This window comes from Xyrauchen texanus, chromosome 13 (genome assembly GCF_025860055.1).
Source record: "Xyrauchen texanus isolate HMW12.3.18 chromosome 13, RBS_HiC_50CHRs, whole genome shotgun sequence".
NCBI lineage: Eukaryota > Metazoa > Chordata > Actinopteri > Cypriniformes > Catostomidae > Xyrauchen > Xyrauchen texanus.
This window is the reverse complement of record NC_068288.1, coordinates 14,208,180-14,218,223: the sequence shown is the minus strand read 5'-3', so window position 1 is coordinate 14,218,223 and position 10,044 is coordinate 14,208,180.

Below are 10,044 nucleotides of genomic sequence, written 5' to 3'. Positions count from 1 at the left end.
CTTACAAAAAAAGCTTCTAGGCTCTATTCATTATTTGTTGTGCACATCTTCATATTACCTTTAAATTATCTGCCTTGTTACTCCTTTCATCTGAGTTGCTATATCTGAATGCTCTTGAACATATCCTTGTGAGGCTCTATGCTGTTGAAGTGGGTCGCTATTTTAGCTGGGTGAGAATGAGACAAGCCACAGAACTCCAGGAATAGACTCACAGTATGCTGCAGACCTTATGTTTCCAACCATGACAATCGCAGCTGCTGACAGGCATGTCTGACAAGTTTTGGGCCAGAGGTTAAGATGGACTATCAGCTACAGTTGCTACGGCTCTAAAACAAACCCTAAAACTGTTGTGTGTGTAAGTAAATGTCACGTGCTCAAGTAGCCAGCAAACACAGCTAGAAAAAATTGCATTGCAAGAGATTTTAAACATTGGCCACTAGTTTAATATTTTATTAGGATGTGTCAAAACCGTAATGTTTATAAAGTAACCAGTTTCCCAACATTGATGACAAATAATAATTTTCTTAAAACCAGGCTCACTGACCCATTAGATGGCACTTATGTGATGGCACTTTTAGCTCTGCCAAACTCTCTCAAGACAGTGTCAGCACATCTACCAAACAAATGTTAAACCCCACTGTTGCTTGGCAAAGTGTCTTTTGATTGAATACAATGCAAAGGCAATAGAGTTTTTACTAAGTGAGAACTTCACCCTCACATATTTACTCCCTGTTGAGTGTTATCCCCAGTATCAGTTAACCAACCCAAAAAATATTCATGTTGTTGCAAATGGATTAACTAAAGCTGTTAAACTCAGTTAAAGTTCCCTTGCCAGCCTGGTCTCATGAAATGTACATGCTGTATAACACGTTTGGCTGCAGGTTTCCAGTGAATTTTAGATTTTTTTTTTAAACATGCCTCCCTTACCTAAGATTTTTGCCTGAACCTAACTAATAGCATTTTAAAATATAAATGAGATGTTTAAAAAAAGACATCCTTACTTTATGAACTCCTAAATCTAACCATTAGTGTTTTAAGATGCAGACATGAAATGAAAAAAGTGAATATTCTGAAGCAACCACCTCATTTGTGATGTCACTTGTGAGCTTGAGTTCATGGCGGGGCGGGGACAGAAGGGTGGCACAGGGTGCCAGAAGCTGCCACCCTAAAAATTAGCTTTGCCACCCCAACTTGGACTGTGCTCGTGTCCTGGAGACAGTGCTCAACGGCTTAACCTGTCCATCTTGAGTGGTCCATAACATGTTCCACCCATGTCTGGGAGCACACAGCGTTCTGCCTCAGTGGACAAATTCCACCACCCGCTCAGATGGAATCCTCCACAAGACAACACCGCACAACCCCTCCGGTCAGACAAACTTACTGGATGCCACCCCTTACTCACCTCTTGCCACCTCTTTGCCACCCCTGGCAAAAAATCCTGAACAAACCCCTGGTTCATGGCTGGACTTGAACCGTAGTCTAAGTGTATATGCGTACATGAGTCTAAATAAAAGCATTAATATGTATTGTTTTTCAAAACATACATTTGAGTAAAAGTGTGTAAATATCATAAAATAATAGGTTCTTGCAATAGACAGAAAAATTGGTATTTATAATGTCATCATCAGCCATTTAAATCATGATCTGAGTAAAAGTTAATAAATAACACCGTTGTTGTAGCGCCTCTAGTGTTCATTTCACCTAGAAAATGCAGGGGGGGGGGTGCACTAGGAGACACAAGTTTTGCAAAAATGTACATAGCCACATTTTCACTATGAGACAAGGTTGTTCATTGCTTTCCTGATTTCTTTGAGTAAATTTAACATGGGAGGATTGTCAGCGGGTGAGAGCGAGACAAAGAGACCAAAGAGCAGATGAGAAGTTCAAAAGATTTATTCACAATAAATTTCAACTTCAACCGTGCTGGTGACGTATGAAGATCCCAGCACTGGCTGCAGTTGCAGCGGGAGAATTTTGTGGATTCATGCGCCGTGGCCGTGGGCTGAGACGAGGAACCCTCCGTTGAAGGTAAGTGACAAGCAGCAAACTGGAAGCAACCACACTCCCGAAATGCATGCAGAGACAGGCAACCAAAGAGATACACGAGACAGGACCAATTAGGCAGAGAGATTGATGTAAGTTACTTCACACCAAACAGCTTTCTATAATGATAACTAGCAACAGTCACTACAGACTACATTCAACAATCCAGCAAAGAACATTCCCATGGGAATGCTGATTCTGCGTGCCAGCGGCACCTGAAACACATGAGGGAGAAAGGTCAATACAATTAGACCAAAACAAACAGAACATGAAGCATGAGTGTCCAGATCCCAACACAGAGCGATACAGAACCATACAGGAAGTCAGGATCCAGACACCATGTGAGTTACCACCGTGCGCTCACACAAAGAACGTACATGAAACACCAGACATAGGATGATGATGTCATGGTCCCATCAGACAAAAACCCCAACTTGACAGAGTGTCAGGACCGTGACATTACCGAAGAGCGCACACCGACATCTCACACCTGGGCCCGTGCTCTGTGTGTGTGTGTGTGTGTGTGGGTGGGTGTGTGTGTATGTGTGTGAGAGTGTATTTATCACTTTGTGGGGACCAAATGTAAACAAATGTGTTGGGTTTAGGGGTTGGGTTGGGTTTAGGGGTTGTGTTGGGTTTAGGGGTATGTGTTGGGTTTAGGGGTTGTGTTGGGTTTAGGGGTTGGGTTGGGTTTAGGGGTTGTGTTGGGTTTAGGGGGATGTGTTGGGTTTAGGGGATGTGTTGGATTTAGGGGTTGTGTTGGGTTTAGGGGTTGTGTTGGGTTTAGGGGGATGTGTTGGGTTTAGGGGATGTGTTGGGTTTAGGGGATGTGTTGGGTTTAGGGGTTGTGTTGGGTTTAGGGGATGTGTTGGGTTTAGGGGTTGTGTTGGGTTTAGGGGTTGGGTTGGGTTTAGGGGTGTGTTGGGTTTAGGGGTTGTGTTGGGTTTAGGGGTTGGTGTTGGGTTTAGGGGTTGTGTTGGGTTTAGGGGATGTGTTGGGTTTAGGGGATGTGTTGGGTTTAGGGGTTGTGTTGGGTTTAGGGGTTGTGTTGGGTTTAGGGGATGTGTTGGGTTTAGGGGTTGTGTTGTGGTTTAGGGGTTGTGTTGGGTTTAGGGGTTGCTATGGGTTTAGGGGTTGTGTTGGGGTTAGGGGTTGTGTTGGGTTTAGGGGATGTGTTGGGTTTAGGGGTTGTGTTGGGTTTAGGGGTGTGTTGGGTTTAGGGGATGTGTTGGGTTTAGGGGTTGTGTTGGGTTTAGGGGTTGTGTTGGGTTTAGGGGTTGTGTTGGGTTTAGGGGATGTGTTGGGTTTAGGGGATGTGTTGGGTTTAGGGGATGTGTTGGGGTTAGGGTTTGTGTTGGGTTTAGGGGTTGTGTTGTGGTTAGGGGTTGTGTTGGGTTTAGGGGATGTGTTGGGTTTAGGGGTTGTGTATGGGTTTAGGGGTTGTGTTGGGTTTAGGGGTTGTGTTGGGTTTAGGGGATGTGTTGGGTTTAGGGGTTGTGTTGGGTTTAGGGGTGTGTTGGGTTTAGGGGTTGTGTTGGGTTTAGGGGATGTGTTGGGTTTAGGGGTTGTGTTGGGTTTAGGGGTTGTGTTAGGTTTAGGGGATGTGTTGGATTTAGGGGTTGTGTTGGGTTTAGGGGTTGTGTTGGGTTTAGGGGATGTGTTGGGTTTAGGGGTGTGTTGGGTTTAGGGGTTGTGTTGGGTTTAGGGGATGTGTTGGGTTTAGGGGTTGTGTTGGGTTTAGGGGATGTGTTGGGTTTAGGGGATGTGTTGGGTTTAGGGGATGTGTTGGGTTTAGGGGTTGTGTTGGGTTTAGGGGGATGTGTTGGGTTTAGGGGATGTGTTGGGTTTAGGGGTTGTGTTGGGTTTAGGGGATGTGTTGGGTTTAGGGGATGTGTTGGGTTTAGGGGATGTGTTGGGTTTAGGGGATGTGTTGGGTTTAGGGGATGTGTTGGGGTTAGGGGTTGTGTTGGGTTTAGGGGATGTGTTGGGTTTAGGGGTTGTGTTGGGTTTAGGGGTTGTGTTGGGTTTAGGGGATGTGTTGGGTTTAGGGGTTGTGTTGGGTTTAGGGGTTGTGTTGGGTTTAGGGGATGTGTTGGGTTTAGGGGTTGTGTTGGGTTTAGGGGATGTGTTGGGTTTAGGGGTTGTGTTGGGTTTAGGGGATGTGTTGGGTTTAGGGGTTGTGTTGGGTTTAGGGGTTGTGTTGGGTTTAGGGGATGTGTTGGGTTTAGGGGATGTGTTGGGTTTAGGGGTTGTGTTGGGTTTAGGGGTTGTGTTGGGTTTAGGGGTTGTGTTGGGTTTAGGGGATGTGTTGGGTTTAGGGGATGTGTTGGGTTTAGGGGTTGTGTTGGGTTTAGGGGATGTGTTGGGTTTAGGGGATGTGTTGGGTTTAGGGGTTGTGTTGGGTTTAGGGGATGTGTTGGGTTTAGGGGTTGTGTTGGGTTTAGGGGATGTGTTGGGTTTAGGGGATGTGTTGGGTTTAGGGGTTGTGTTGGGTTTAGGGGTTGTGTTGGGTTTAGGGGATGTGTTGGGTTTAGGGGTTGTGTTGGGTTTAGGGGATGTGTTGGGTTTAGGGGTTGTGTTGGGTTTAGGGGATGTGTTGGGTTTAGGGGTTGTGTTGGGTTTAGGGGATGTGTTGGGTTTAGGGGTTGTGTTGGGTTTAGGGGATGTGTTGGGTTTAGGGGTTGTGTTGGGTTTAGGGGATGTGTTGGGTTTAGGGGATGTGTTGGGTTTAGGGGATGTGTTGGGTTTAGGGGTTGTGTTGGGTTTAGGGGATGTGTTGGGTTTAGGGGGATGTGTTGTGTTCAGGGGATCTGTTGGGTTTAGGGGATGTGTTGGGTTTAGGGGTTGTGTTGGGTTTAGGGGATGTGTTGGGTTTAGGGGGATGTGTTGTGTTTAGGGGTTGTGTTGGGGTTAGGGGTTGTGTTGGGTTTAGGGGATCTGTTGGGTTTAGGGGATGTGTTGGGTTTAGGGGTTGTGTTGGGTTTAGGGGGATGTGTTGTGTTTAGGGGTTGTGTTGGGGTTAGGGGGTGTGTTGGGTTTAGGGGATCTGTTGGGTTTAGGGGATGTGTTGGGTTTAGGGGTTGTGTTGGGTTTAGGGGGATGTGTTGTGTTTAGGGGTTGTGTTGGGGTTAGGGGGTGTGTTGGGTTTAGGGGTTGTGTTGGGGTTAGGGGATGTGTTGTGTTTAGGGGTTGTGTTGGGGTTAGGGGTTGTGTTGGGTTTAGGGGATCTGTTGGGTTTAGGGGATGTGTTGGGTTTAGGGGTTGTGTTGGGTTTAGGGGGATGTGTTGTGTTTAGAGGTTGTGTTGGGTTTAGGGGTTGTGTTGGGTTTAGGGGATCTGTTGGGTTTAGGGGATGTGTTGGGTTTAGGGGTTGTGTTGGGTTTAGGGGATGTGTTGGGTTTAGGGGTTGTGTTGGGTTTAGGGGTGTGTTGGGTTTAGGGGATCTGTTGGGTTTAGGGGATGTGTTGGGTTTAGGGGTTGTGTTGGGTTTAGGGGATGTGTTGGGTTTAGGGGTTGTGTTGGGGTTAGGGATGTGTTGGGTTTAGGGGTTGTGTTGGGGTTAGGGGATGTGTTGGGTTTAGGGGTTGTGTTGGGGTTAGGGGTTGTGTTGGGTTTAGGGGATCTGTTGGGTTTAGGGGATGTGTTGGGTTTAGGGGTTGTGTTGGGTTTAGGGGATGTGTTGGGTTTAGGGGTTGTGTTGGGGTTAGGGGGTGTGTTGGGTTTAGGGGTTGTGTTGGGTTTAGGGGATGTGTTGGGTTTAGGGGATGTGTTGGGTTTAGGGGATGTGTTGGGTTTAGGGGTTGTGTTGGGTTTAGGGGATGTGTTGTGTTTAGGGGTTGTGTTGGGTTTAGGGGGTGTGTTGGGTTTAGGGGTTGTGTTGGGTTTAGGGGTGTGTTGGGTTTAGGGGATGTGTTGGGTTTAGGGGATGTGTTGGGTTTAGGGGATGTGTTGGGTTTAGGGGTTGTGTTGGGTTTAGGGGGATGTGTTGTGTTTAGGGGTTGTGTTGGGGTTAGGGGGTGTGTTGGGTTTAGGGGTTGTGTTGGGTTTAGGGGTGTGTTGGGTTTAGGGGATGTGTTGGGTTTAGGGGATGTGTTGGGTTTAGGGGTTGTGTTGGGTTTAGGGGTGTGTTGGGTTTAGGGGATGTGTTGGGTTTAGGGGTTGTGTTGGGTTTAGGGGATGTGTTGGATTTAGGGGTTGGGTTGGGTTTAGTGTGTGTGTTTGTGAGTGTGTGTGCGTGTGTGACTTTGTGTGTGTGTGACTGTGTGTGTGTGTGTGCTGCGTGTGACTGTCTGTGTGTGTGTTTGTGAGTGCGCGTGTGTGTGTGTGTGTGTGTGTGTGTACTTGGTCAAAGGAATCCATAGACCCTATTTCGACTTTCAGTGAAAGTTGATCTGTGGTTCTTTTATCTAAACCGGCTTTTAAACCCAGTGCCCTTCCATGATCCTAAAGCATCATGCAATACAGTAAGAAGACTGTGCATCAACATGGACATTTGTGTGCAAATCTTTATTTTTACTTTTGTGTGTGTGTGTGTGTATATGTTTGTATTTTATTTATATTTATATTTTATAATTATTTATTTGTATTATTATTTTTAGTCAAGATATATATGGAAACAAAATAACTTAAAACACAATTTCACTGCTGAGTCTGTTTAAACGGATAATATGGTTTTAAACAACAGAATATAACAGCTGTTTGCATGGCTGATTTGAAGCTCTCAAACTATGTAGGACTCAGCTGCCGCGAATAGTACTGTGCATCTATCATGTATATATATATATGCTTAATTTGAGGTTTCATGTTTCTGCATGTTAGCACAGGATTCAGTATGCGTGCATGTGCTTATTTTTTGTGTTTTAGATTTGCTATTCAATCATAAAGTAAGCTAATTACTTTTTAGGTGTTTTTTCAAGATTTTGTCCATTGAAAATTAACATTCAAACTGGTACACGAGAGTAAAATCATGTAACATAAAAATACACAGCTAACCACAACTCTAAAAATATCCATAAGGATATTTATGAGCTATACAGACTGTGTTTAAAAGACTTCAGAGTGTAATTTTGTTAATGTTGAATAAACTCGTCGCACAGTGGAACAGCCATTAAGACACTCCACTTCAATTGAGGGACATGTAAATTGTACCTCTCCTCTATTTAATCACATTTACTCTTGGGCAATCTCTTCAGATCATTCTAGTTCCCTCTTAATAGATCAGCAGTGAAACATTTAACCAGTGTGTGTGTGTGTGTGTGTGTGCAAAGATACATCCAACATGACTGGCACATTAAGCTCAGCAATGCTTTCCTAAATAAGAGCTGGACTTCCCCTAGCAGCATCCCGGGCCAGGAGAGTATGTTGCAGCTAATTTTAGAGTATTGAATCAGCCTGCCCTTAGTCTGGCCCTAAAGGGGAACCTCTTATTCAACCTCCACTCCTGCAGCAGGAATTAGGACAAACAATTTGCTTGAACCAGAGCATAAAATATAGGATTTGGTTTTGACCACTAAGGCATATTCTGGACCAGGGATTGTGAAAAGGCTTGTTAAGTCAGGGTCATTTTGCACACAGCAGAAAGTACAACTGTGCAACACTGACTTGCATTACATAGTCTAAGACTGTGAGCTGCGATGCGTAAAAATACCCTAGATTCATTTTTAGCCACAGCAGACATTGCCTGTAGATGGTTGTACAGTAAAAAAAAATCTTTTGCTCTGTCACTTTGCCACATGCCTCATGGGGTCTACTGTAAGCTGCACCACAAGTCCCTACCGTAGTCATGAAAATGCAAAGCAGGGTAGAATAAAAACAGCAGATGGCATATTATAATGATAAGGAAGAAACCGAAGCCTGAAATTTAAACATGAATATCTTTAAATAAAAGTCCCTATTGCTTTTGAGATCTTAGGTTATGGAGGTCAAAAGGTTAAAATTGTCAAAAGATAAAATTTGTATCCTTACAGTTCCCAAAGAACATTGAGAATTAAACTTTATAGTTGATAAAGAGTTAGATTACAAGTCAAATTAAATTAGGATTGAAGAAGAGGTAAAATGTTCATGTTTAACCAGCTGCTTTAATACATGAAAATATACAGAAAAAAAACTAAAAAAGAAAGAAATGAATATATTTAGATATTAGAGTGTCTCATACTGTAGCATCTATGAATTGATCTATACTAATCCGACCATTTTGAGAACTTGCTAGTGCGATACTGAAGACATTGTTGAGTTTTGTATGATAAGTGGCTAAATGTTGCTCATTTGTAAGTCACTTTAGTCTTCTAAATGACTAAATGTAAATCTAAATGTTTGTACATTATACAGTACTGTGTGTGTGTCACTCCGCTTGTGTTCATGCTGTTCTAAACTAAAGTGTATCTGTTTGGAGTTACTGGCTTTATTTTTGACATTACATATGTTAGGCAGCAGGTGGTGGCAAAAGATCATTTTTGTGTGTAATATGAGCCAGTTGGTGATGTAAAATGACTCCATTAGTCATTGTTTACATAGAAAAGCGCTCTGTGATCATTTGTATTACTAATACGTTACCAAAGCTAGGAAATGGCTTTAAACGGATTTAAATGGACAACTTCAGGATTAAGGCTCACCAAAGCTGAAAGACACAACAGACTGGTTTATTACAGAACTCAAGTGCTTACCTTTTATCTGAGTTTCCACATTGGATACTGTTTAAAATGGCAGAGGACATCAATGTTTCTATAGTGAATGACTCTTGCGGACTGGCTATCGCGAAATAGAGAGGAATACCCCACTTGGACGTCTATTTTCCACTGAGAAAGCTGACAGCAACTCTGATTTGGTGCGGTAACAGATGATTGCACACGCTCTCTTTCTCTCTCTCTCTCTCTCTCTCACACACACACAAACACACACACATCCTTTGTTTTTAACCAGCAATGGCAGATTCTGATTCGTCACGTAAGAAAGTATTTCCTTGCACAAATGTGTTTTTATTATCATACTCAGTATTTCCTCATTTTTTTAAATGTACTTGTTCATTGAACTGGTGTATATAAGCAGTATCACACTCTCAATCATGCTATATGTCCCTAAATCAGCACTGATGTGATTATCTACAACACTCGAATCACAGCAGTGCTGATGTAGGGCCATATCACACTCTTGCTCGTGTGATAAAGATTAAATATATATATATATATATATATATATATATATATATATATATATATATATATATATATATATATATATACACACACACACTGGCTGCCAAAAGTTAATCAGAATAATGTACTGATTTTGTTGTTTTGGTAGGAAATTGGTACTTTAATTCACCAAAGTGGCATTCAACTGATCACAAGTATAGTCGGGACATTACTGATGTAAAAAAACAGCACCATCACTATTTCAAAAAAGTCACTTTTAATCAAATCTAAACCTCAGTCATCACTCCAACACCTTATCCTCGAGTAATCATGATAAACTTATCATTTGATACTAGAAAATCACTTGCCATTATATTAAACACAGCTGGAAGATGTTTGGTTTGTTAAATGAAGCTTAACTTTGTCTTTGTGTTTGTTTATGAGTTGGCACAGTATGCAATAGACTGGCATGTCTTCAGGTCAATATTAGGTCACAAATGGCCAAAAAGAAACAACTTTCTCTAGAAACTCGTCAGTCAATCATTGCTTTGAGGAATGAAGGCGATACAATGCTTGAAATGATAAAAAAACTGCAGATTTCATACAAAGGTGTAACTACAGTCTTAAAGCACAACTGAAAATCGTGTGCTTTAAGCCACTTTTTTTCTCTAAAGAACAGAAAGAGATGTGGAAGACCAGATGTACAACTAAACAAGAGGATAAGTACATCAGAGTCTCTAGTTTGAGAAATAGACGCCTCACATGTCCTCCGCTGACAGCTTCATTGAATTCTACCCGCTCAACACCAGTTTCATGTACAACAGTAAAGAGAAGACTCAGGAGGACTTATGGGAAGAATTGCAAAGAAAAA